The sequence below is a fragment of the Chiloscyllium punctatum genome, chromosome 24 (genome assembly GCF_047496795.1).
Source record: "Chiloscyllium punctatum isolate Juve2018m chromosome 24, sChiPun1.3, whole genome shotgun sequence".
Classification (NCBI taxonomy): Eukaryota; Metazoa; Chordata; class Chondrichthyes; order Orectolobiformes; family Hemiscylliidae; genus Chiloscyllium; species Chiloscyllium punctatum.
This window is the reverse complement of record NC_092762.1, coordinates 15807810-15834167: the sequence shown is the minus strand read 5'-3', so window position 1 is coordinate 15834167 and position 26358 is coordinate 15807810. Positions and strand designations below refer to the sequence as shown.

The 26358-nt window shown below is 46.4% G+C and overlaps 1 long non-coding RNA gene across 4 annotated transcripts in view; it reads left to right on the top strand.

Moving 5' to 3' along the window:
* The first annotated feature begins 547 nt into the window (after positions 1-547).
* Positions 548-26358, top strand: part of LOC140494448 (uncharacterized) — a 52751-nt gene continuing 26940 nt past the window's right edge. For 2 of the 4 annotated variants that reach the window (XR_011963981.1, XR_011963978.1), the window contains exons 1-4: positions 548-637; positions 1275-1381; positions 13708-13816; positions 18871-18977. This is a non-coding gene — a long non-coding RNA (uncharacterized lncRNA). Of the gene's footprint in view, positions 638-903; positions 1019-1042; positions 1167-1274; positions 1382-13707; positions 13817-18870; positions 18978-26358 lie in introns of those variants that run through there. The other 2 variants (XR_011963979.1, XR_011963980.1) reach the window with 2 other exon arrangements.

Below are 26358 nucleotides of genomic sequence, written 5' to 3'. Positions count from 1 at the left end.
TAAAAGAGGGCAGATAGATTTTTGAAATATTGAGCAGTTGAGGGCTATGCGGATGAAGCGTAAAAGAGTTGTTGAGGTCTGGTGTGGCCCAGCCATGCTCTGATAGAATGGGGGAACAAGCTGAAGGTGATGAATGCCCGACTCCTGCTCCGATTCCTTGAGGCTCCGTTTCATGTTTTTTTTGTTTCCAAAGAAGACCGTGATACAATGTGCTAAAGATCTCAGATGTTGTGAAAAGGAATGAAAATGGGGTGTTTATGTACTGATTCAGATGGCATTGATTCATCAATCACAGCGATACAGTCATGAGTAGGAAGGCAATTCCCTCCATGAATAAAGGAAATCTACTGCAGAGCTCACACAAAGGGAATTCTTCCCCTCAGCAAACTCTCCTATCACATTACCCAACATAGCAGCTCAAGCAGGACACACTGCGCATGCTTTAGTCATCAAAGGCGACCCTGGGTGATTGATGTCAGCACCGGACCAATGAAAGGTCGGTGGGCGGAACTGGAGGACCGAGCGGGAGGTTGATCCTCCAACCAATCAAAATCAAACTAAACCATGTGATCACCCTCGCGCGCGGAGCAGAGTCGCTGTAATGAATGCTCGGGAAGTTATGGAGAGAAAGGATACGGTAAGGAAAGAAATAAACTGGGAAACGGGAGAAAAACTGTGTTGCTATGAGCGGAGAGGTTTTACAAACAAATTGTGCACGTCGGAAAACACAAATTTGAACGTCCCAGTCCCGTGTTTGCAGTAAATGGGGAATAGCCTCAGTGCGGCTGCAGGTCTGAGTGAGCGCCGCCATCTTTATTCGGGACAACGACTCACTGGACACGTTCGGAGCCGCCATCTTTGTAGGGGGCAAGGTGCAGCCAGGCGCATGTGCAGCCTTTCTCTCGTAGAGTCATTGTGATCATATCAGTCAATACTGCTCTGATTCACCTCTGGGCTCCCTCATGACCACTTTGTCAATATCAAGCTTCCTCAGTATCGAACTATGGGTGTATTTTCGGTCTGTTTACTACTGTATTACTACTTTTATAGACCCTTTGTAAATGAGTTTTTCACTGCGGCCCAGCCCCTGACCATGTACTGCTCTATTATCAGATTACTTTTTTCTTGAATATTTTTGACAGTCAAGAATTCTTTTTTTCCAACAAGCAAGTGTATTTTCCTTCCATTTCTGTTTATCAAATTCTGCATCATTTTCATTCCCTGTAATCCATTTTGCACTCCCTGAAACATCAACTGTGTTTCTCCTTCCACAGATACCAGTGATTAATGCCAAAGCCCTGTTGACTGTGGAGAGGATGATGTTTGACTTTCTTGTACAGCTGCAGTTTGTGTGGTGAAGGTGCGCCCACAATGTGGTTGGGTAAGAGACATTACAGATTATTCATTACAGCAACAGTGATGATTTGAAAATAATGTCTAAATCAACAACACTTTGTATTTTTATTGTCATGCTTATAATTTCACAAAAATAATGTTGAGAACTTTAGACATAAGGCCAGAGATGGAGATATTAGGTCAGGTGACCAAAAGCATTGCCAAAAAGCAGGTTTTGAGGAATGTCTTAAAGGTGGAAAGCAGACCTGTGAGGTTTTGGCTGCAAAGTTCAGACCAAGCTGCTTCAGCAACTGTAGAAACAGCCACACAGGTGAAGTAATGAATTAACAAATGGTTGGGAGTCTCGATGAAAATGGGTTTTCGAGGTCTCAAAGTGTGTGTGGTGCAGGGAGCTAGGGATTATCACAGCCAGGAATTAAATCAAGTGTGAGAATTTTAAATTGAGGGATATTGGCCAGGTGCTGGCAGGTGAGACTAGATTGGGTTGGGGTATGTGGTCGGCATGGACGGGTTGGACCGAAGGGTCTATTTCCTTGCTGTACATCTCTATGGCTGTTATGCTGTTGATTATAATTAGGAGCCTTTTGATGAATCAACAAGCAGAGATTTAGACTTTCATGAGATTACAGGGAGGTTGAATGTGGGAAGCTGGCCCTGAGTGTGTTTAGAAAATGAAGTCTGGAGATAACATAAAGTGGATGAGATGACATGAGCTGAAACAAGGGTGGAATCAGCTAGAAATAGTGATCTTGTAGTGGGACTGGGCTGTCACCCTCACCTCACCTCTGGGATTCAGTTAGGTGTCAGGTTGTGAATCAGGGCGGTAACACAATCGGGAGCTGAGTGGCCCTGGTGGAGCCTAAAATTAGTGTCACTGAGCTGACTGTTGCTGAGCAGCTGCTGCTTGGTAGCCCTGTTGATGACATCTTCCATCACTTTACTGCGGATCGAATGTGGACTGATAGATGGAACTTGCCTGGGTTGGATTATCCTGTGTTTTTGTGTTGAACATCCCTGGGCAATGTTCCACATTGTCGGTAGATGCCAGTGCTGGAGCGGTACTTGGCTTGGTGGGTGGCAAGTTCTGGAGCACAAGCTATCAGTGTTATTGCCAGAATATTTGCCGGGCCCGTAGCCTTTGCACTACTTAACCATTTCTTGATGTTATTCAAACTGAATCGAACTGGCTAAAAACTCACATCTGTGATGTTGGAAACCACTGGAGAAGGCTGAGATGGATCATCCACTTGACACGTGTGGCTGCAGATTGCTGCAAATGCTGTCATCTTATCTGGTACATGGATGTGTGAGACCCCTCCATCAGTAAGGGTGGGGATATCTGTGATGCTTCCTGCAGTGAGTTGTTTAACTGTCCATCACCATTCACAACTTGGTGTGGCAGAACTGCAGAGCTCTGATCTGTTCCACTGGATATGGGATCACTTAACTCTGTTGCTTGCTGCTGATGCTGTTTGAAATGCAGATAGTCCTGTTTGGTAGCTTCACCAGGTTGGCACTTCATTTTTAGTTATGCCTGGTGCTGCTCTTGGCATGCCCTCCTTTACTGTACATTGTGATGGTTGAGAGTGGAATTTACAATCCCATGAGATTATAGATTGCGCTGGAGTACAGTTCTGCTGCTGTTGATGTCCCACAGTGCCTCAGAGATACCCAGTTTGAGATCCTACATCTCTTCAAAGTCTATCCCATTTAGAACGGTGATAGTGTCACTCAACACAATGGCGGTTTTTCTCAACTTTAAGGCAAGACTTTGTCTCCAAAAGGAATTTGTGATGGTCGCTCTTACCGATACTGTCATGGAGAGATATATCTGCAGCTAGTCAATTCATAACAATGAGATCAAGTATGTTTTTCCCTCTTGTTCGTTCCCTCACCACCCACTGCAGACTCAGTTGAGCAGCTATGTCCTTTAGGACCTGACCAGCTCAGTCAGTAATTCTGTTGCAGAGCTCGTCTCGATTGTGGATATCGAAATCCTGTACCCAGAGTATGTTTGATACCATTTTACTTCCTCAGTGCTTCCTCCATATATTGTTCAACATGAAGGAGAACTGATTCATCAGCCGAGGGAGGATGGTACGTGGTTACCAGCAGGAGCCGTGAGACTTCCTGGTGTCCGGAGTCAATGCTGAGTACTCCCAGGGCAAATCCTCCCTGTCTGTACACCACTGGGCCACCACCTCTGCCTGGTCTGTCCTGCCGGTGGGACAGGACATATCCAGAGATTTTAGAAGAAAGTGAAGACTGCAGATGCTGGAGATCAGAGTCGAGAGTGTGGTGCTGGAAAAGCACAGCAGGTCAGGGTGATGAAGGGCTTAGGCTCGAAACGTTGATTCTCCTGCTCCTCGGACGCTGCCTGACCTGTTGTGCTTTTCCTGCACCACACTCTCTATCTAGGGATGGTGATGATGGTGTCTGGTCATTGTCTGTAAGGGTTGATTTTGTGAGTATGACTATGTCAGGCTCTTCCTTGATTGGTCGGTGAGACAGCTCTGCACATTTTGGCCCCAAAATCCAGATGTTAGTCTGGAGGACGTTGCACCATCGAGAGGGCTGATTCTGTGGTTGTATTTTCTGGTGCCTTGATAGATACCAAGCGGTCTATCCAGTTTCATTCCTTTGTTGAGACTTTGCAGTGATTAATACAGAGAGTAGCTGGCTGGGTCACTGTCAGGTTGGCAGGATGTTTTCCGCCATTGACAATGATTCCATGGAGATCAGGAGATTCCTAATTCCAGTTTTTTTTTCTTGAATTCAGACTCCACCATCTGTCAAGATGGGATTCGAACCAGGACTTCAGTCGTTTGTTTTAATATTTTGGATAAACGTTAAATACATTAGGTTTGTTCACTCACTTTAAATATCACTTACCCAGGTTTTGTTTCTTTGTGAAACACTGTTCATCATCCTGTCTCCTCCATCCTTCTCTCCAACAACAAGAGTTTGGAGCACATGGAGTTTCTCTGTCACTCAGACTGAGATAATCCGATCTGCTGTTTCCCTCCCTCCCACTAGCCCACGGAGCCAAACTGCGTCACGTAGTGTTCCTGGTTTTTGTCCTTAACTGACATCTTTCTCCAATCTCATGTCAAGCCTTATCAGAGCTCATCTTGACCCTTTACCCTAATCTCACTAAACTACAGACTTTCCAACTCTCTTTCCTCCTCCTCTTCATCAGTCCCCCTCACCGATTCACAGATATTGTTCCTTGTTCTGTCTTTTCTGGTTATGGTCCTTCTCTCCCAAAATCCTGCTCCACCTCCACTCTCACTTTCCTTTCTGAATTTCTTGCATTTGGTGTCCTTGGTCCCTCCTGTATCTCACATACAATGCCAGGAGGTGACATCGTGCAAAAGCACCATGTTGGGTTTCACATGTGCACTGACGATGCCCAACTCTTCCTCCCCATCATCCCTCTCCATTACTCCAATGTTACTCAGTTATCAACTGCTAACCACATTCCCACTACTCGATTAGGTGCAGTTTCCTCTAATGAAACATTGTAATGGTTAAACCCATTGCCTTACAAATTCCTTTCCCTTACTGCTGAGTCCCTCCCTCCCACTGGGAACTGTCTGAGGCAGAACTACACTCTTCACAATATTGCTGTCATATCTGACCCCAAGCTGACCTTCTGATCAGACACCTACACAATCACAACACCAGGAATTCCAATCTCTTAAATGTTGTTTGTCTCCTCCTTACCCCAGCTCCATTGCTACTGAAACCCCTTACCCGCGTCTGTGTCGCCTTAAACTTGATGAATCTGAAATGGAACCCTTTATTGCGTGACTGACACAGAATCTGGTTTCGGACTCCCCCGTGATGGGAAACATCCTCTCACTATTTATCCTGTCAAACCCCTTAGGAATCTGGTGGTGGGGTATGATTGTAGGTGGTGGAAATGGCAGAGGATGATGTGTTGTATCTGGATGGATGGTAAGGACTTGGGGAGGGTTCTATCCTTGCAGTTGGAGGTGTGGATTTCAAAGACAGAGGTGCGGGAAGTGGAGGAGACACATTCGATGGTATTGACTATGTGGGAGGGGAAATTGCAGTCCTTGGAAAAACTGGCTTTACTGGAAAACTGCAGTAAGCGTGAGACAGTGATGTTGGCCAGGGAACAGGCTCGTGTGTTAAAGTGGCAGGCAGCTGGAAGCTCGGGGTCTGTTTTTGCAGCAGAACGTAGATCATCAGTCGCCATTTCCGCCACCTCCACTGAGATGCTGCCAGACACAGCTTCCTGTCCCCTCCATTAACAGCTATGCACCCCCCCAGCAAGATCATAATCCACTCCTTTGTCTTTCCAAATGTTCCAGTCTCTCTTTGGGTTCTGTCCCTGCCTATTATTTACTCTTTAATCCCTATCTCCTGCAATACAAAGATCTGCAAGTTAGTTGAATTGGCCAAGCTAAATTTCCCATAATGTTCTGGGATGTGTAGGTTAGGTGTATTAGTCAGGAGAAATGTAGAGTAATAGGGTTGGGGAATGGGTCTGGGTGGGATACTCTTCGGAGGAACGCTGTGGAACCTTTGGGCCGAATGGCCTGTTTCCACAGTGTCAGAATTCTAATTTTCCCAGCTCCCATCGGTTCTGAGGAAGGGCCACTGGACAGATTTCTGTTCCCAGATGCTGCCAGACCTGCTGAGCTTTCCCACCACCTTCTGCTTGTTGTTCCTGATTGACACCATCCATACACCTTCTGGGTTTGATTCAGACAGGGGGAGGATCCCACCACTGACCTCACAATGGGGTCCAGCTGATTGATGGAAGCTTCGGACCAATAGGAAAGATTGGTGGGACCGGTGGACGAAGTGGAACCAGCTGGTCATCCAAACAATGGGAGTGAATGAGGGGCGTGGCCAGTGGGATGACACGTCACCAGTAACTCTGCCTGTGCAGCGCCACGTGACACGGCCGTCGGTGAACGTGGGAGACGCAAACAGGGAAGGGGAGAGTGGCCTCGGAGACGGAGATGATGAATCACTTTTTTTTTCTAGTATGGCCATATGCAATCTCATGTTTATATCTTTTTTTCTTTTTTTTTATTATCACCCAATCTCCTGTTATTTTTTTTTTAAACTGCGGTAGTACTTATTTTTTCCCCAGCACCCATGGTGTGTGTGTGCAGGTGTGAGACACAGTGAGAGACACAAAGTGCACGAATCTTTATTCAATTTCCACCACCAGGAAGATAGGAAAACGCCCCAGTGGCCAGTGACAAGCACTGCCCTTCACATCAAAGGGCAATGCTGTGTGATCAAAACAGTGAAGGGGAGGGTAGGGACTAAATCAAAATAGAGTTGGACGGGGAAATAATGCACTCCACTCCCTGCGGCGCCCACCTCTCCCTGAACAACTCCAGGGTGTTGGTGGACACCGCGTGCTGCTTCTTCAAGGACACCCGGGCTCTAACGTAACCCTGGAAGAGGGGCAGGCAGTCGGCCCTAACGACCCCCTCCACGGCCCGCTGCCTGGACCTGTTGATGGCCAGTTTGGCCAGGCCCAGGAGCAGACCCACGAGGAGGTCTTCAGATCTGCCCTCCCTCCTCTGTACCGGGTGCCCAAAGATCAGGAGCGTGGGACTGAAGTGCAACCAAAAGCAGAGGAGGAGGTTTTTAAGAAAATCAAAAATGGAGGGCAAATGCCCACACCCAATATATACATGGTCCACGGACTCCACAGCGCCACAGAACAAGCAGTTGGGCTGGGAGTCCGTGAACCACCGCAATCTGCGGTTGCAGGAGACTGCTGCGTGCAACACCCTCCACCCCAGATCCCCGAGAGAAAGGGGGAGGACTCCCGCGTAGAGAGCCCTCCACTGGGGATCCCCACCGGCCGGTGGCAAGTGGGCATGCCAAGGCGTGTCCGGACGGTGGATGAGGGAGAAGAGGTGGACGGTGTGCAGCAGCAGTCTACACAGGGCCCTTCTTTTCACATCTTTGAAAGAAACAAAATTAAAATTCCGGAGGCGGCTCAGGTTGTGGGGCACAGGCTCCCGCGGGAAGTATGGGACCTTGGGGCCAAATGAATCACTTTAGACTGGGAAGTTTCAATTACCCTCTGTGCGGGTCGTTAGTCTGAATTAGAAACTCTCGGTCCCGCGTTTGCAGCAGATGGGAAAATGGCTGCGGCCCTTAGGCGGTGATAGGTCATGGGATATGGTCGCCATCTTTATTAGGGGTAAGGTACAGGTGAGGCGCATGTGCATGTCCCCTTCCGAGGGTGGGGGGTGCGATTTGAAGAGAGGCATTTACACATCAAGCACATACCAAGCGAAAAGTATGTCTTTATATTCTTCCTGCACTGACTGAGAGTTTTGTTTTGTAAATTCATTTCATAGGATATTAAATCAGAATAATTGAGGCTAGGATCTCAAAAGCAAGTTTTTACAGTCAATGGAGTCATCAGGATCTGAATATCATTGGCTTTTAACTGTGGAAGGAGAAAGGTTTGTCTGATCTGTTTGTGGTAAAATATCTCCAATATTTTTGTTAAGCAGAAAGATGTACAAATTCATGGTTGGGTCACACTTTGGGTTTGTGCTCTGTTCTGGGCCCTGCAGCAGAGGAAGGAGATATTAGCCTGAAAGGGAGCACAGATTTATCCAGATTACACCTCGTCTCTTTGTAAGAACTGTCAGATTTAGACCCAATCACCCACTTCATGATGTTAACCTGTAAACTTCATATTTTCAATTACCTGCAAACTTCCCATTAAAAGTCCTTTTGGACACAAATTCCAGTACCTTTCATTTGGAATGTTCCAGCTTCTGACAACTGTCTGTTCATTCAGAAACTGCTGAAGTCCATGTTGACTCTAGGGTTACAAAAGGCTGAATTGAAAGATGAGGTGCTGTCCCTGAGCTCCCATTGCGATGCATTGGAACAGGACAGGAGGCTGAGGGCAGTGTAGGTGTGAGCAGACAATGAAAATGACAGGGCTGCACTGTGAGGGCTGCTTGGCTCAATGAGAGTGTTTTGGAGTTGGGTGTAAACAGAGTGAGGGGAGACGGGGAGAAGGTGAAGCTGAAACTCAGTTTTAGTTCAGGCCCTTCAGAAATTCACAGTCCCAATGAGAATAGCCAGTTTTTAAGTGATACCTGCAGAGGATTTGTTAACAGTTTTTAAAGTATTTTTCCGGAGGGCTGTTGAGAGTTAACCACATTGCTGTGGGTCTGGAGTCACATGTAGGCCAGACCAGGTGAGGATGACCGTTTCCTTCCCTACAGGACATTAGTGAACCAGATGGGTTTTCTAACAATCAACAATAGTTTCATGGTCGTCATTCGCCTTTCCATTCTAGATTGTCTTGAATTCCGATGCTGCCGTCAGCCATGTTGGGATTCTAAACCTAATCCTCGGAACACTGTACATGTCACTCATCTGGCAGGAATACCATTAAGCCATTGCCTCCCTTTTTAGCAATAGAACATAGAACATAGAGCATAGAACAATACAGCACAGAACAGGCCCTTCGGCCCACGATGTTGTGCCGAACTTCTATCCTAGATTAAGCACCCATCCATGTACCTATCCAAATGCCACTTAAAGGTCGCCAATAAATCTGACTCTACCACTCCCTCGGGCAGCGCATTCCATGCCCCCACCACTCTCTGGGTAAAGAACCCACCCCTGACATCTCCCCTATACCTTCCACCCTTCACCTTAAATTTATGTCCCCTTGTAACACTCTGTTGTACCCGGGGAAAAAGTTTCTGACTGTCTACTCTATCTATTCCTCTGATCATCTTATAAACCTCTATCAAGTCACCCCTCATCCTTCGCCGTTCCAACGAGAAAAGGCCGAGAACTCTCAACCTATCCTCGTACGACCTACTCTCCATTCCAGGCAACATCCTGGTAAATCTTCTCTGCACCCTCTCCAAAGCTTCCACATCTTTCCTAAAGTGAGGTGACCAGAACTGCACACAGTACTCCAAATGTGGCCTAACCAAAGTCCTGTACAGCTGCAACATCACCTCACGACTCTTGAATTCAATCCCTCTGCTAATGAACGATAATACTCCATAGGCCTTCTTACAAACTCTATCCACCTGAGTGGCAACCTTCAAAGATCTATGTACATAGACCCCAAGATCCCTCTGTTCCTCCACCTGACCAAGAACCCTACCATTAACCCTGTATTCCGCATTCTTATTTGTTCTTCCAAAATGGACAACCTCACACTTGGCAGGGTTGAACTCCATCTGCCACTCCTCAGCCCAGCTCTGCATCATATCTAAGTCCTTCTGCAGCCGACAACAGCCCTCCTCACTGTCCACAACTCCACCTATCTTCGTATCATCTGCAAATTTACTGACCCACCCTTCGACTCCCTCATCTAAGTCATTAATAAAAATTACAAACAGCAGAGGACCCAGAACTGATCCCTGCGGAACTCCACTTGTAACTGGACTCCATGCTGAATATTTACCATCTACCACCACTCTCTGACTTCGACCGGTTAGCCAGTTTTCTATCCAATTGGCCAAATTTCCCTCTATCCCATGCCTCCTGACTTTCCGCATAAGCCTACCATGGGGAACCTTATCAAATGCCTTACTAAAATCCATGTATACTACATCCACTGCTCTACCCTCATCCACATGCTTGGTCACCTCCTCGAAGAATTCAGTAAGACTTGTAAGGCAAGACCTACCCTTCACAAATCCGTGCTGGCTGTCCCTAATCAAGCAGTGTCTTTCCAGATACTCGTAAATCCTCTCCCTCAGTATCCTTTCCATTACTTTGCCTACCACAGAAGTAAGACTAACTGGCCTGTAATTCCCGGGGTTATCCCTATTCCCTTTTTTGAACAGGGGCACAACATTCGCTACTTTCCAGTCCCCTGGTACCACCCCAGTTGCCAGTGAAGACGAGAAGATCATTGCCAGCGGTACTGCAATTTCCTCGCTTGCTTCCCACATAATCCTAGGATATATCCCGTCAGGCCCGGGGGACTTGTCTATCCTCAAGTTGTTCAAAATGTCCAACACATCTTCCTTCCTAACAGGTATCTCTTCTACCTTATCAGTCCGTTTCACACTCTCCTCTTCAACAATACGGTCCCTCTCGTTCGTAAATACTGAAGAGAAGTACTTGTTCAAGACCTCTCCTATCTCTTCCGACTCAATACACAGTCTCCCACCACTGTCCTTGATCGGACCTACCCTCGTTCTCGTCATTCTCGGGTTTCTCACATACGCATAGAATGCCTTGGGGTTATCCTTGATCCTATCCGCCAAGGATTTTTCATGCCCTCTCTTAGCTCTCCTAATCCCTTTCTTCAGGTCCCTTCTGGCTATCCTGTATCCCTCCACTGCTCTGTCTGAACCTTGTTTCCTCAACCTTATGTAAGCCTCCTTCTTCCTCTTTACTAGACATTCAACCTCCCTTGTCAACCAAGGCTCCCTCACACGACCATTTCTTTCCTGCCTGATCGGTACATACATATCAAGGACACGTCATATCTGCTCCTTGAAAAAGTCCCACATTTCCACCACATCCTTCCCTGACAGCCTATGCTCCCAACGTATGCTCCTCAAATCCTGTCTTACAGCATCGTAATTTCCCTTCCCCCAATTGTAAAAACTTCCTTGTTGTGCGCACCTATCTCTCTCCATAACCAAGGTGAAAGTCACAAAATTGTGGTCGCCATCACCAAAATGTTCACCCACTAACAAGCCCACCACTTGTCCCGGTTCGTTACCAAGTACCAAATCCAATATGGCCTCCCCTCTGGTTGGACAATCTACATACTGCGTTAGAAAAGCTTCCTGGACACACTGCACAAACACCGCCCCATCCAATCTACTTGATCTAAAGAGCTTCCAGTCAATATTTGGGAAGTTGAAGTCGCCCATGACTACGACCTTTCCGAAATCTGTTTCCCAATCTGTTTCTCCACATCTCTGCTGCTATTGGGGGGCCTATAATAAACACCCAACAAGGTGACTGCACCTTTCCTATTTCTGACTAAAAGAAAGTTCCATCATTCTACGTGTACAATTTGAGATAAAACACTGCAATGTCCATGTGTCAGGTCAGCCTCTCCAAAAGGTCAATCAACAGAAATTTGTTTGGCGGTGAAATATTTCACTTTTTTGGGCCAGTTTATGAAACACAAATGAATCTAAATAAAAATCTTATGCCACGGTCATGTAATTTCTGAAGCCGGAGGGGGATTACAGAGACAGGGAGGGTTGTGGGGCCAGAGGGGGATTGTTGTCCAAACATCACTGTGGTGTACATGGATGACAGCATTTCAGGGAGGTGGTTAACCACCACTTTCTCCGAGACAAGTAAAGGTGGCCAATAAATACTGGTCTGGGCAGCAAAGGCAACCCCCAGTGAATAAAACCAAGCAGTGACCTCTCTGAGCTGACTTGCTGTGAAGTTAAAAACCTCTCTGGAAATGGAGTGGGCAGAGAAGAGAAACAGAGACATTTCACAGCTGCCCTCAGAGAGACCTCACCCTTGGAAGTACTCAGAGCCGGGGATCAGCTCAGTGAGTTTCAGTCTCTTCAAATAACAATCTTAGTCGGTTTTATTTTATTCAATCTACAATAGTGAGTAAGGTAAGGATTTCTTTTTAATGTCTTAGGGTCTCTTGATGAAATGTTTAAGATATGAAATGTAAGCATTAAGTTATTCTCGGGCAGTATTTTTTGAGCAGTAAGACTGTGCCTTTGTCTTGGTCTGTAGATTGTTAAGGTGGAGAGATGCCTGTTGTAGAGTGGCGTGCTGTTCCTGTCGGATGTGGGAGATTAGGGAGAGTTTCAATGATGGATTAGTGGTGCTGGAAGAGCACAGCAGTTCAGGCAGCATCCAAGGAGCAGCGAAATCGACGTTTCGGGCAAAAGCCCTTCATCCTGATGAAAGGCTTTTGCCCGAAACGTCGATTTCGCTGCTCCTTGGATGCTGCCTGAACTGCTGTGCTCTTCCAGCACCACTAATCCAGTATTTGGTTTTCAGCATCTGCAGTTATTGTTTTTACCTCAGAGTTTCAATTATCCTGATGATTGTCTGCAGGAAGTGTGATTGTAAATCCTATTGGAACGCATGGATTGGTGGAGGAGTCATTAAAGGCAGTGAGGAATTGAGAGGAGCTGGGGGTGTGATAGGTGGCAGTCTCAGGAATGCAGGACACTGCAGATAGTCAGGTAGATGGTTTACCGCTAGGAAAGCGAGGAGGGGTAGGTCGGTACTGCAGGAGTCTCCTGTGGCTATCCCCATCTCAGACAAGTATACTGTTTTGGAAAATGTAGGTGGTAATAGACTTTCAGGGGAATGTAGCACTGACAGCCAAGTTACTGGTACTGAGACTGGCTTCTAACATAATGTGAGATATATCCAGTTCCACACGATCGATGGTGATAGGGGACTCTCTAGTCAGAGGCACAGTCTGCCATTTCTGCAGCTGACAGTGAGACATCAGAATGGGGTGGTGCCGCCCTTGTGCCAGTGTCAAGGATGTCTCACAGAGGGAGCAGAATATTCTCAAAAGGGAAAATAACCAGTGGGAGGATATTATACATTGGTACCAATGGCATAGGAAGGGGAAAGCCTGGGGTCCTGACGAGCAGCGAGATTTGCTCGTGCCACTCGGGAGGCATTAAACAAGTGAGGGAGTCGGGGTAATCCTAAAGAGATAGTGAGAAAAGAGGTGAGTCTGAGGCTGGTCCTGTTCACCAGTCAGACTGTCAAGGCAGGCAAGAGCAAGTCACAGAATGAGGTGCGACGGACCAGTTACACTGCATTTATATCAGTGCAAGAGACCTGACAGGTCAGGCAGGTGGGCTCAGGGTATGGTTTTGAATATGGCAGCAATATTACAGCAATTACAGAGGCATCACTCAGGGATGGACAGGTCTAGCAGCTTAATGTTCCCAGGGTATAGATGTTATAGCAAGGATAGAAAGGGGCCAACAGAGCAGGGAGAGAGGTGTTTTTGATTAGAGATAACATTATGGCTGGGCTTCGGGAGGATATTCCTGGGAGTACATCCAGGCAAGTTATTTGGTTGGTACTGAGAAATAAGAAAGGGATGACCATCTTACTGGGATTGTATTATAGACTCTCTCCCAATCGTCAGCGGGGAATTGAGACACAATTTTACCAGGAGACCTCAGTTATCTGAAAGAATAATATGGCTGCAATGACAAGTGGTTTTAATTTTACCAACATGGCCTCGGAGTGCTGTAGTGTTAAGGGCTTGGATGGAAAGGTATTTGTTCAGTGTGTACGAGAACATTTCAGATTCAGTTGGTGGGATGTACTTACTAGAGAAGGAACAAAACCTAACCTGTTTTCTTTATTCATTCACAGGATGAGGCTGTCACTGGCACGACCAGCATTTATTGCTGTGTTTACCCAGAGGGCAGTTAAGAGACAACCACGTTGCTATAGGTCTGGAGTCCCATGCAGACCAGACCAGGTAAGGATGGCATTTTCCTTCCCTAAATGTCGTGAGTGAACCACATTGGTTTTTCCAACAATTGGCAATGGATTCCTTGTCATCACTAGATTATTTTTTCTAGATATTTATTGAATTCACGTTCCAAAATCTGCCATGATGGGATTCAAACCCGGGTCCCCAGAACGTTATCTGGGTCTCTGGATTAACTGTCTAGCGATAATTTCACTCCGTCATCACTGCCACTTAGGAGATGAGGCAGGGTCAGTGACTGAGGTATCAGTGGGGCAGCGCATTAACACCAAAGATCCCACAGTATTGTGGCTCAGTGATGAGCGCTGCTTCCTCAGCACCAGGGGACCTGGGTTTGTTTCCAGTCTCAGGCGACTGTGTTGGAGTTGGCACATTCTCCCCAGTGTCTGTAAGGGTTTCCTTCAGGTGTTCCAGTTTGCTCCCACAGTCCAAAGATGTGTAGGTTAGTTGGATGAATCATGTTAAATTTCCCATAGTGTCTAGATGCAGTATATGAGGCTTTGGGATGTGCAGGCAAATCTCTGCCTGATGTGAAAATATCCTTTTGGGGTTTTGGACAGAGGTCAGAGGGAGGTGTGGCCACATGTTTTACATCTCCCATGGCGGCAAGGGAGGGTCAAGGGTGTGGAGGGTGGGTTGGTGGGAGGGTGTGGACCGAACATGGGAGGTGCAGCGGGAATGGTCTCTGTGGAACGCAGGTAGGGTTGGGGAGGGAAATCTGTCTCTGGTGGTGGGGTCTGACTTTAGATAGCAGAAATAACTAAGGTTAATGGGCTGTATCTGGAGATGAGTGGGGTGGAAGGTGAAGAGCGCAGGGTTATATTCTTTATTGTGGCTGGAGGGGTGGGGTAAAGGCGGAGGTGCGGGAAGTGGAGGGTATGTGTTGGAGGGCATTGTTGATCAAGTCAGAGGAAAATTACGGTCCTTGAAGTCGGCCTTTCTGGGATGTCCTGGAATAGGATCCAAAGAGATTAAACAAATATATCACAGACAAAAGATTAACTGGACCAGAGAATAGAACCCCTTAAAGGTCAACAAGGCTGTCTATGGAACCACAGGGGGTGTGAAAGATATACAAATATTTCACGTCATTTTTACTGGAGAAGTATATGGAAGCTCGAGAGTTTGGAGAAATAAACAGTGATGACTTGAAAAGTGTCCATGTTACAGAGGAGGTGGTACTGGATGTCTTAAATCGCATCAAGGTGGATAAAGCCCTGGAACCTGATCAGGTGTATCCTGGAACTTTCTGGAAATCTAGGGATGTGATTGTTGGGCCTCTCCTGAGGTATTTGTATCGTTGATAACGACAGGTGAGGTCCCATTATTTTTAAAAGGTGGTAAGGAGAGGCCATGGAACAAGAAAACAGTGAGCCTGAAGTCAGTGGCAGGCAAGTTGTTGGAAAGGATTCTGAGGGACAGGATATCCATCTATTTGGAAAGGTAAGGAATGATCAGGGAGAGTCAATGTGGCTTTGTACATGCACAATTGGGTCTCACTAACTTGAGTGAGTGTTTTGAAGTGACAGAGAAAATTGATTAAGCCAGGCGGTGAATGTTGTTTATATGGACATTTAACAAGGTTCCACAAAGCAGACTGGTTCGCAGGGTTAGATAACATGGAATGCAGGGAGAGCAAGCCATTACAAAACTACCTTGAAGGTAGGAGACAGAGGATGATGGAGGGTTGCTTTGCGGACTGGAGGCCTGTGAGCAGCAATGTGCTGCAAGGATGGATATTAAGTCATTAAATAAATGACTTGGATGTGAATATATGAGGTATGGTCAGTAGGTTTACAGAAGACACAAAAATTGGAGATGTAGAATGAAGAAGGTTAGTTCAGAATACAACAGGATCTTGATCAGACGAGCCATTGGAGCAAGGAATGGCAGACGGAGTTCAATTTATATCAATGCGAGCTGTTGTATTTTGGAAAGGCAAAGCAGGGCAGGACTTATACACTTAATGGTAAAGTCCTGGGGAACCTTGCTGAACAAAGGGACCTTGGAGTGCAGGTTCCTAGTTCCTTGAAAGTAGAGTCACAGGTAGGTAGGGGAGTGAATGCAGCATTTGGTACGCTCCCCGTTATTGGTCAATGCACTGAATGCAGCTGTTGTAACGTCATATTGTAGCTGGACAGGGCGCTGATTACAGCTCTTCTGGAATTCTGTTTTCAGTTCCAATTTCGCTGTTCTTGGAATAATGTTGAGAAATTTGAAAGGGGTCAGAAAATATTTGCAAGAATTTTGCCAGGGTTGGATGGTTTGAGCTATTGGGAAAGGCTGAATAAGCTGGGACTATTTTCCCTGGAGAGTTGGAGGCTGAGAGGTGATCTCATAAAATCATGAAGGGCATGGATAAGGTGAGCAGTCAGGGACTTTTTCCCAAGTTCGGTGGGTCCAGAACTAGAGGGTACAGGCTTAAGGTGAGAGGGAAAAGATTTAAAAGGGATCTAAGGGGCATCGTGTTCATGTTGAGGGCATTGCAAGTATGGAGTGAACTGCCAGAGGAACGGGTGGAGGCTAGTACAATTGCAGCATTTAAAAGGCATCTGATTGGGTACTTGAAAAGGAAGGTTTTAGAGGGATAAGTGTGAACCGCTGGCAAATGGGACTCCATTAACGCTCTCTGTTATTGGTCAATGTATTGAATACAGAAGCTGGGACGCCATATTGTGGCTGGACAGGACATTGATTAAGCCACTTCTGGAAAACTGTTTTCAGTTTGAATTACTCTGTTCTGGGAAGGATGTTGTGAAACTTGCAAAGGTTTGGACAAGATTTACAAAAACGTTGCCAGGATTGGAGGATTTGGGCTACAGGGGGAGGCTTAATAGGCTGGGCTATTTTCTCTGGAGAGTCAAAGACTGAGAGGTGACTTCATGGAGATTTATAAAATCACGAGGGGCGTGAATAAGGTGAGCAGCCGGGGTCCTATTTCCTCAGGTTAGGTGGGTCCAAAACTAGAGCACCTGGGTGTAAGTTGAGAGGGCAAAGATTTAAAAGGGATCTAAATGGCAACGTTTTCAAGCTGAGTGTGGTGTGTGTATGGGAGGGGCTACCAGATGAAGTAGTGGAGGCTGATAAAATCACAACATTTAAAAGGCTTCCAATTGGGTACATGAATAGGAAGGGTTTTGATGGATACAGGCCAATAGATGGTAAATGGGAATCCATTAGTTTAGGATTCCTCGTTGACACGGACGAATTGGACCGAAGGTCTGTTTCTTTGATCTTAATAAATTAAGATGCATTCCTCTCTTTTGTGGAGAGCTAGCTGCAGCACAGATAATTATCCTTGGAGCTGAGAAGGTGAAGCAGTGATTTCGATCTGGTGCAGATTTGGTTCCAAGGTCTTGAATTTGCAGAGAGAGAGAGAGAGGAATTGTTCACACTGTCACAATTTTTAGTAACTACTTTCAAGTAACTGGCAAATAATACAAGGTGAAAATGTGAACACTATTTTATTCAGTAAGTTCTGAGCATCTGGAACAGTCTGAACGACAGATTCGGCAGGTATTCTGAAACAGACTTGGAATCTTTTTAAGGAAAGATTTGGGGGGCCGTGGGCACATGGGAGGGGACTTGGGACAGATTTGCAGCATCTCCAAAGGGAGAGAGTACAGCCCCAATGGGCTGAATAGCCCCCAGGCCCTGTGCTCTGTGATACTGCCCCATTCAGTGTGAATGATGAAGCTCATCCCAGGGCAGAGAGAGGGATTAGCCCTCCACTCTCATCACAATGGGGCCCAGCTGATTGACGGCAGCTCCAGACCAATGGGAGGAGAATCTGTGTGGTCCTGCAGGCAATGGGATTGAATGAGGGGTGTGGCCAGCAAGACAACACCTGTCCATGAGCTGTGCAGGTGCAGTGTCACTGGGTGGGGTTGGGAGAGACAGCAGAGACTGGGACAGAGGCTGTGGGACCTGAATTACAAACTCCTGGTAAATTAAAACCAAAAGAACTGCAGAAGATGTAAATCAGAAACAACAACCAGGAGGTTCTGGAAAAGCTCAGCAGGTCTGGCAGTATCTGTGAAGAGAAATTAGAGTTAAAGTTTCAGACTCCGTGTCCCTTCCACAGAAGAGATATTACTGAGAAAAAAAGGTCAGTTTATGTGCAGAAGGTAGGGTTTAGGGGACGATGTAAGGAGTAAAGGATAGGTGGGGATAGAGTGAGAAGAGTGGTTGGATAAAGGAGTGGATAACGATCTGGCTGGGGGAGGGCGACTAGCTGTTAATGGAGACTGTTAGTGGCTAACCATAGGTAGTGTGTAATGGCAGGCTGTGAGAACGAGGCCTGGTGTGTGGGGTAGGGGGCTACGACATGAGGTTGTTAACTTATGGTTAGCCACTAACTGTCTCCATTGTAAGCTGTTGCCCACCTACATCACTCCACGATTGGAGCTGCCGAGGACACAAACCTTTGGAATATCTTCCCTAAACCCCCCTGTCCGCCTTAAAGATGTATCTAAAAATCGTTCTCTTTAATCAACGTTTCCATCATTCGTGAAGCATTTTAGGATATTTGTCAATGTGAAAGGCTCGATACAATGCAGGTAGTTGTTGTTATTGTCTGACATCAGGAGAAACAGGGATGAGCCCATCTCTCTGAGACCTGATGAATAGCAAAAGCAGGAAGCACTGAGCATGCTCCAGCCCACAATGTGCCTCGGATTATTGATGTCAGCGCAGGACCAATAAGAGTGGGGGAACGGGGCTAGAGGTGCTAGTTGGTCCTTCAACCAATCGGAGTGAATGAGGGGCGGGGCAATACTCAACCATGTCATAAACTTCATTGGCAGCACAGTTTTGTTGTGACCAAGGCATTGGAAATGTGTGAAGGTGAAGGGCAGGGGAAAGGAAAGACATATTGACCAGGAAGAGAAGGAAATTTTCACGGTATGGAATGAGAGGTTTTACAGAACTTAGTGCACATTGTAAAACACAAATTTGAAAATCCCAAATTCTGTACCATTTTCCCTCCCTATAATGCATTTTGCACTCCCTGAAATATCAACTGTGTATTTCTCCCTCCACAGATACTAGTGATCAGTGCCAAAGCCCCATTGCCTGTGGAGAAGGTGATGTTTGACTTCCTTGTACAGCTGCAGTTCGTGTGGTGAAGGTGCTCCCACAATGCGTTTGGGTAAGAGCTGTTATAGATTATTCACTCAGCGACAGTGAAGAGTTGACAATGTATGTGCAAATCAACAACAGTTTTTTTTTTTTTTTAACCATGTTTTTAATTCCACAGAAATACCATTGAGAACTTCTGACATAAGGCCACAGCTGTGGATACTAGGTCAGGTGATCAAAAGAATTGCCAAATAAGCAGGTTTTCAGGAATACCTTAAAGGAGGAAAGCAGGTCTGAGGGGGTCAGAGTGCGAATTCCAGACCGCGTTGCCTTGGCAACAGTAGAAACAGTCAGGCAGATGAAGCAATGAATAAACACATCGTTCGGAGTCTGAAAGAAAATAAGATGTTGGGATCTCACAGGTTGTGTGGTGCAGGGAGACAGGGATGTTCACAACCAGGAATTACATCAAGGGTGCGAATATTAAATTGTTGCTTGTTAATAGGAGCTTTTTGATGGATCAACAAGTTTTGGTACAAGTGAGCACTATGGGCAGTAGGGTTTTAGATACTCTTGAGATTACATGTAAGTTGAATGTGGGAGGCTGGCCAGGAGTGTGTTTGGGTAATGAAGTCTGGAGATAACACAGGGATGGACAAGTATTTCAGTAAATGAGCTGAGACTAGGGTGGAGTTGGGTGATGTCACTAATGTAGAAATAGTGCTTTTGGAGTTGGGCTGCCCCTCCTCCTCATCACTCCCCCTCCCCAATTCACAGATATTGTTCCTTGTTATACCTGTCTGTATTTGCTGGTTATGTCCTTCTCTCCCATTCTGCTACAAACTAATATTTGAACCCACCATTGTTTGAAAAACCTACTCCATCCCGACTCTCCCTTTCCTTTCTGAATTCCCTGTATTTGGTGTCCCTTAAGGATCTCTCCTTGGTCCCTCCTGTTTCTCACCTACATACTGCCAGGAGGTAACATTGTCCAAAAGCACCGTGTTAGGTTTCACATGTACACTGACAATGCCCAGCTCCCCCTCCCCATCATCCCTCTCCATTACTCAGTTATCAAACTGCTCATCACACTCCCACCAAGCGATTGGCTGCAATTTCCTGCAACGGAACGTTACAATGGTTAAACCCATTGCCTTCAGTTGCTATTACAAATTACTTTCCCTGACTGCTGAGCCCCTCCCTCTCACTGGGAAGTGTCTGAGGCAGAACCACACTCTTCACAATATTGCTCTCATATCTGACCCCAAGGTGACCTTCTGATCAGACATCTACACAATCACAAACACCAGGAATTCCAATCTCTTAAATGTTGCTTGTCTCCACCTCACCCCAGCTCCATTGCTACTGAAACCCCTGACCCGTGTCGGTGTTGCCTCAAACTTGACGAATCCAAAACAGAACCCGTGATTCCGTGACTATCCCAGAATCTGGTTCCAGACTCCCTCATGTTGGGAAACAACCTCCCATTGTTTACCCTGTCAAACTCCTTAAGAATCCTACATGTTACAATGAGATCCCCTCTCATTCTTCCCAAATCCGGTGAGTAGAGTCCCAACTTCTTCAGCCTTTTCTTTAAAGATAATCCCTGGAAACCAGGGTTCATCCCAGTCAATCTTCTGTGAAATGCCTCTGATGGAATGATGTATTTCCTTAAATAAAGGGACCAAAACTTCTGTCATTACTCCAGATGTGGTCTCACTCGCACTTTATAAAGTTCCTCTCAGGTATATGCTCCAAACAACTCCCTTTAAACTTACACAGATGTTGTTGGAAATGCTCAGCAGGTCATGCAGCATCTGTGAAGAAAAATCAGTTCAAGTTTCGGGTCTGGTCACCCTTCCTCCGATACGTTAACTCTAATTTCTTTTCACAGATGCTGCTAGACCTGCTGAGCTTTTCCAGAAACTTCTATTTCTCTTCCTGGTTTACAGCATCTTCAGTTGGTTTGGTTTTCATATCCTTTAAACTTGCCATCTCTCCTCTAGAATTTGTCATTTCCACCTTGGAAAAAAGATTCACATTTGTTTGGACTCCCCTACTCTGGGGGGAAAAAAAGAAACGATGGCTAGTCACACTATCATTGCTCCTCACAATTTTATAAAGTTCGATAAAGCCACCTAAAGTGTCCAGTGCTGCAGGGAAATTGCCTCAGACTATTCAGCCTCTCCCTATGGTTCAAATGTTCCAATACTGGCAACACCCTGGAAAAACTTTTCTGAACTCTTCCAAGTTTCCCAACATCTTTCCTGGAACAGGGAGACTGGAATTGAAAGCAGTCTGGGGATTCCAAAAGTGGCTGAGCCAATAAGCTGTACAACCGGAACATGATCTCCCGACTCCTATACTCAATGCACTGCCCAATAACAGCTAGCATACCGCACACCACCTTCACCGACCTGTCTACCTTCAACCACACTTTCAATGACCTATCAATCCACACTGCACGGTCTGTTTGTCTGTCAACACTTCCCAGGAACTCTGTCATTAAGAGGTTGAGTCCTATTCTGGTAACATCTTTCTGAAATCAGGGAGACCACAATTGAACACAGTATTCTAAAACTGGCCTCCCCAATGCCCTACTCAGCCACAACGTGCCCTCCTAATCCCTATATTCAGTGACAGAATCCCTACAGTGTGGAAGCAGGCCTTTCGGCCCATGAGACCATCCCAACCATCGGAACAGCATTCCACCCTAACTCTGTAACCTACCATTACCCAAAGCTCATCCAGCTAACCTGCATGGCTTTGGATTTGTGGGAGGAAATTAAGAGCACCCAGAGGAAGCCCACGCAGACACACAGGGAGAATGTACAAACACCACACAGACAGTCGAATCGAATCGAAACAGCACATTCCATTCCATGTTAGTGTCCCAAATGCCACGTCCAGCACCTGATCTCCCTGAAACTCTACTTTCCAAGATCTATGCAGTTATTCTGAGCCCTTTAGAAGGAATTAAGGTGAGGAGGAGAAAACTGGAACAGAATTGAGTTTTAGATCTATAAAATAATTCTCCATCTTCCCTCTCTGTTCCCCCTGTCTCCCCCTGCTCTGTCTGCTCTCCCCACCCCCACCCCCGTCTCCCCCTGCTCTGTCTACTCCCCCTGTCTCCCCCCCTCTGTTGGCCTGCTCCCCCCCCCATTGGCCTGTCCCCCTCCCTCTGTCGGCCTGTTGTCCCCCCTCCCTCTGTCGGCCTTTCCCCACCGGCCTGTCTCTTCACCCCCCCTCCCAATCGGCCTGTTCCCCCTCCCCCCCAGTGTGTTACCCTCACCCTTTCTGTCAGTCGCAACCTCCCCCTCCTCCCCCCGTGTTCCCCTCCTCTCTAGTCCCACTTTCTGTCCCGACCCGTCTCTGTGCCACCCCTCTCTATACCCCGCTCTTTCCGCATCCATTTCGGTCCTACCCTCCCTCCCAGTCCCCTAGTTCTGTACTCTCCCACTGCAGGGCAAATATCTTGTCTATTTACCGTATCCATGCCCAACCTGATTTTAAAAATCTCTTTCAGGTCACCACTCAGCTCCTGACGCTCCAGGAAAAACAACCTATCCAACCCTGGCACCATGCTATAATTCTTTTCTGATCTCTTTTAAAGTTTAAGAACATCCATCTGATAGGAAGGAGAACAGAATTCTATGGAATATTGATTCGGCAACTTTTGCAATGTCCTGTACAGCTGCAATATGACCTCCCAACCCCTACACTCAATGCTGTGACCAGTAAAGACAAGCAGACCAACTGTGGCCTTCACTATCCTATCTACTTGCTACTCTCCTGTCAAGCAACTATAAACCTGCACTCCCCAGGAACTTACTATTAACTGTCTAAGTTCTGCTAAAGTTTGCTTTTCCAAAATGCAACAGCTCGCATTTTTCTAAACTGAACTCCTCAGCCCATTCACCCATCTGATCCCGATCCTCTTGTACTCTGAGGTAATCTTTTTTCACTGTCTACTACACCTCCCATTTTGGTGTCATCTGCAAACTTACTTACAATACCTCTTATGTTCACATCCAAATCATGGATATAAATGACGAAAAGTAGTGGATCCAGCACCGATCCTTGTGAGACTCCACTGGTCACAGGCCTCCAGCCTGAAAAGCACCCTCTGCCTTCTACCTTCGGGCCAGTTTTGTACTCCATGCGATCTAACCTTGCTGACCAGTCTCCCATGAGGAACCTTGTCAAACACATTACTGAAGTCCATGTAGATCATGTCCATGCTCTGACCTCAGTAATCCTCTTTGTTACTTCTTCAAAAAAACTGAGTCAAATTCATGAGAGATGATTTCCCATGCACAAAGCTCCAGGATTTAACTCTGTACATTGGGGTCTGCATTGCCCAGTTATAGGTGTTAATATTCTGGATGAAGTTCAAGTACACCAGCATTTTGTCAGTGAGTCTGTATTGAGTCTTGTTAATATTACCAACACAGGTGAGTTCCTTTTGAAAGGCAGTCCCTGTATCCCTTGCCCACCAGGAAATAGTGTAAGTGTCCTTACCTCTGGACCAGGAGGATCAGGCTCAGAGTTGAGTAATAGCATCTTTGAAGAGACTGATTAGTAAACCTGCCCAAGCCACCAGGCCATACTGTCTCCCAGCTGTCCCTGCCTGAGCCTCCAAACAGAACCTCCCTGTAGTTTCTCTCCTGTCAGACTCTCCCATTGCTCAGTTTGTCCAGGATCCCCTCCTGCTGCTGCACTGCTCCTGTCCCTCACTGACCTGTCCATCCCCCAGTGTCCTCCACATTTATTCATTGTTTACAACCCCGTTGTCCCAGTCCTCCAGTCCCGCCCCCTCCACTCTATAGAGATGGCTCAGTGGTTGGCACTGCTGCCTCACAGCACCAGGTACCCGGGTTCGATTCCGGCCACGGGCGACTGTCTGTGTGGGGTTTGCGCATTCTCCCCGTGTCTGAGCGGGTTTCCTACGTGTGGTCTGGTTTCCTCCCACAATCCAAAGATGTGCAGGGCAGGTGAATTGGCCATTCTAAATTGCCCATAGTATTAGTTACATTAGTTCGGGGGAATGGGTCTGTATAAGTTACTGTTTGGAGGGTCAGTAAGGACTTGTTTGGCCGAAGGGCCTGTTTCCATACTGTAGGGATTCTGATATATTGGGCAGCAGCTGCTGTCAATCACCCGGACTCCTGTATGATCGGGAGCACGTGCTGTAGGAGGGGAGACAAGTGCACGGGTGCAGTGCTGACCAACTGTGGGAGTATGCACAGTATAGGTCAGTGCCTGGGAAGGAGGCTGTGGGTGTGAGGGATTAATCTGTCATTAGCAGCTTCATCCCTCTAGGAGCAGGACCCTGGGGAATGGCCCTTCTCTTGCTACCCTGACATGTGATCAGACTATCAGTGGGGCAGCGTTTTGCAGAAAGTTATCAGAACTCTTTTGTGAAGATTCAGGGTTGTTATGGAAAGGGACAAGGATGGGCCTGCAATTAGAATTCTAATTTGGCTCATTTTAGTCAGATGGGTCTTGGCCAGAGTGTGCAGGAAGCAGTGTATGCAGGATGGTTCTCATCAGGAGCTAGGAAACTGGATTCGAAGAGAGAGAGTGTGAGAACTGGGTGTGGAGGAAAGGAGTGGGGGGATTGGTATGGATTTCAGTTCACAGAAGAGAGAAATTGTGAGACTGAGGTTTAAAGCTTTGGGGGAACAAGGAAACTACAGTTTAATACTGCAATTGTCTTATGAATTTCCATCCTGTATTAACAGTGGTAACTTGTGTGCTCTGTTGTATGGTACTGAAAGGGTGGATTTGCGGATGAGAAATTCAAATTGAACTTCATGTTCAGATCTGATAGTTACTTGATCCGTGCCGATCTGAATATCATTGGTCTTTTCATCTGGAAGGAAAGGTGTGCATTCTCTCCATGGGCAAATATTTCAAATCTCAGTGTGACTGCAAAAGTACTGAGACACAGCCAAGTCCATGTCAGCATGGTGAGTGTGGAGAGAGGTTTCATTTGTTTTTGTAATTCTGGAAAATCATGGCACATTTCCCAGGAACAATTAAGCCACAACTTTGCTTTGTAGAAGGACAAGTCTTTAATTAACCATGCAACCAGAAAGACACAAGGATACCTGCACCATGGGAAACACGATGAAAACGGGATTGTTGTAAAGGAGTTCATTCTCGATCATGGATTGTAATCCATTGGCATTGTCCCGTCGGTTCCAGCACCGCGGGGAAACACTGGAAATATGATGAATGTAATGTAGGTTTCAGTTATTAAACTGTAAAAAGTGCAGAACAATTTACAAGGATGTTGACAGGACTCAGGGGTCTGAGTTATAGGGAGAGGTTGGACAAGTTAGGATTTTATGTTTAGGGCAGAGGAAACTGAGGGGGTTCTTTTCTCGAAGTGTATAAGACCATGAGAGGCATGGATAAGGTGAATGCACACAGTCTTTTTCCCAGGAACTCAAGGATTGGATGGCTTGATTGGATCAGTTGAAGGTTAGAGGAGAAAGAATAAAAGGGAAGCTGAGGGGCAACTGTTTTACACAGAGGGTGGTACGTATATGGAATGAGCTGCCAGTGGAAGTGGTTCAGGCAGGAACACTCACAACAGGTAAAAGACATTTGGACAAATACATGGATAGGAAAGGGTCAAAAGCAAATGGGCCAAATGCAGGGAAATGGGGTTAGTGTGGATGGACATTCTGGTCGGCATGGGCCAAAGGGCCTGTCTCTGCTGTCAGACTCTATGACTCTAAGTGCATTTGCTATTTCTCCCACTAACTCTGTTGGTATCCTGGGATGTATTCCATTAGGGCAATGAGACTTGTCTACCTTTAGCTCCATTAGCATATCCAGTTCTAACTCTTTCATGATCCTGGTTATTATCTAGGTCCTCACCTTCCTCAGTCTCCTTCTCAATTACTGCCATGTTCTTCGTATCCTCCACTGTGAAGACTGACTGCTGTGTACTCATATTCCTGAACCCTGCTGGACAGGAATAACTGGGCACAGAACTCTGAGAGGTCTTCTTTGAGTCTTTATTGATGAAACATGGCAGGTACATGGATAGTGTACATACAAAACACCTCCAGGCAGCATCAGGTAACTCCCCGCCTGTCCGATGTACAGCTCCCACTCTTATACCTTAGTGGTTTGGGACTTTGAATACAGACTGTCTCTTAGTATTATCTCCATGGCAACGGCAGTTAGAAAGTCTAGTTCAGTTCAGCACTTTGTGGTTAAACCACACACCCCTCCTCCCCCACACCCCCTGTGGCTCCCTCAAGTATCTGACAGGCACTTCAGTTTCAGTGGGGTATCTATCAGGATTCTGATGTGCAGGAGCCGGTGGTGGGGTGGACAAAGTTAAAAACCACACATCACCAGGTTATAGTCCAACAGGATTATTTGGAAGTACAAGCTTTTGGAGTGTGCTGTGATTTTTAACTTGCTCAGGA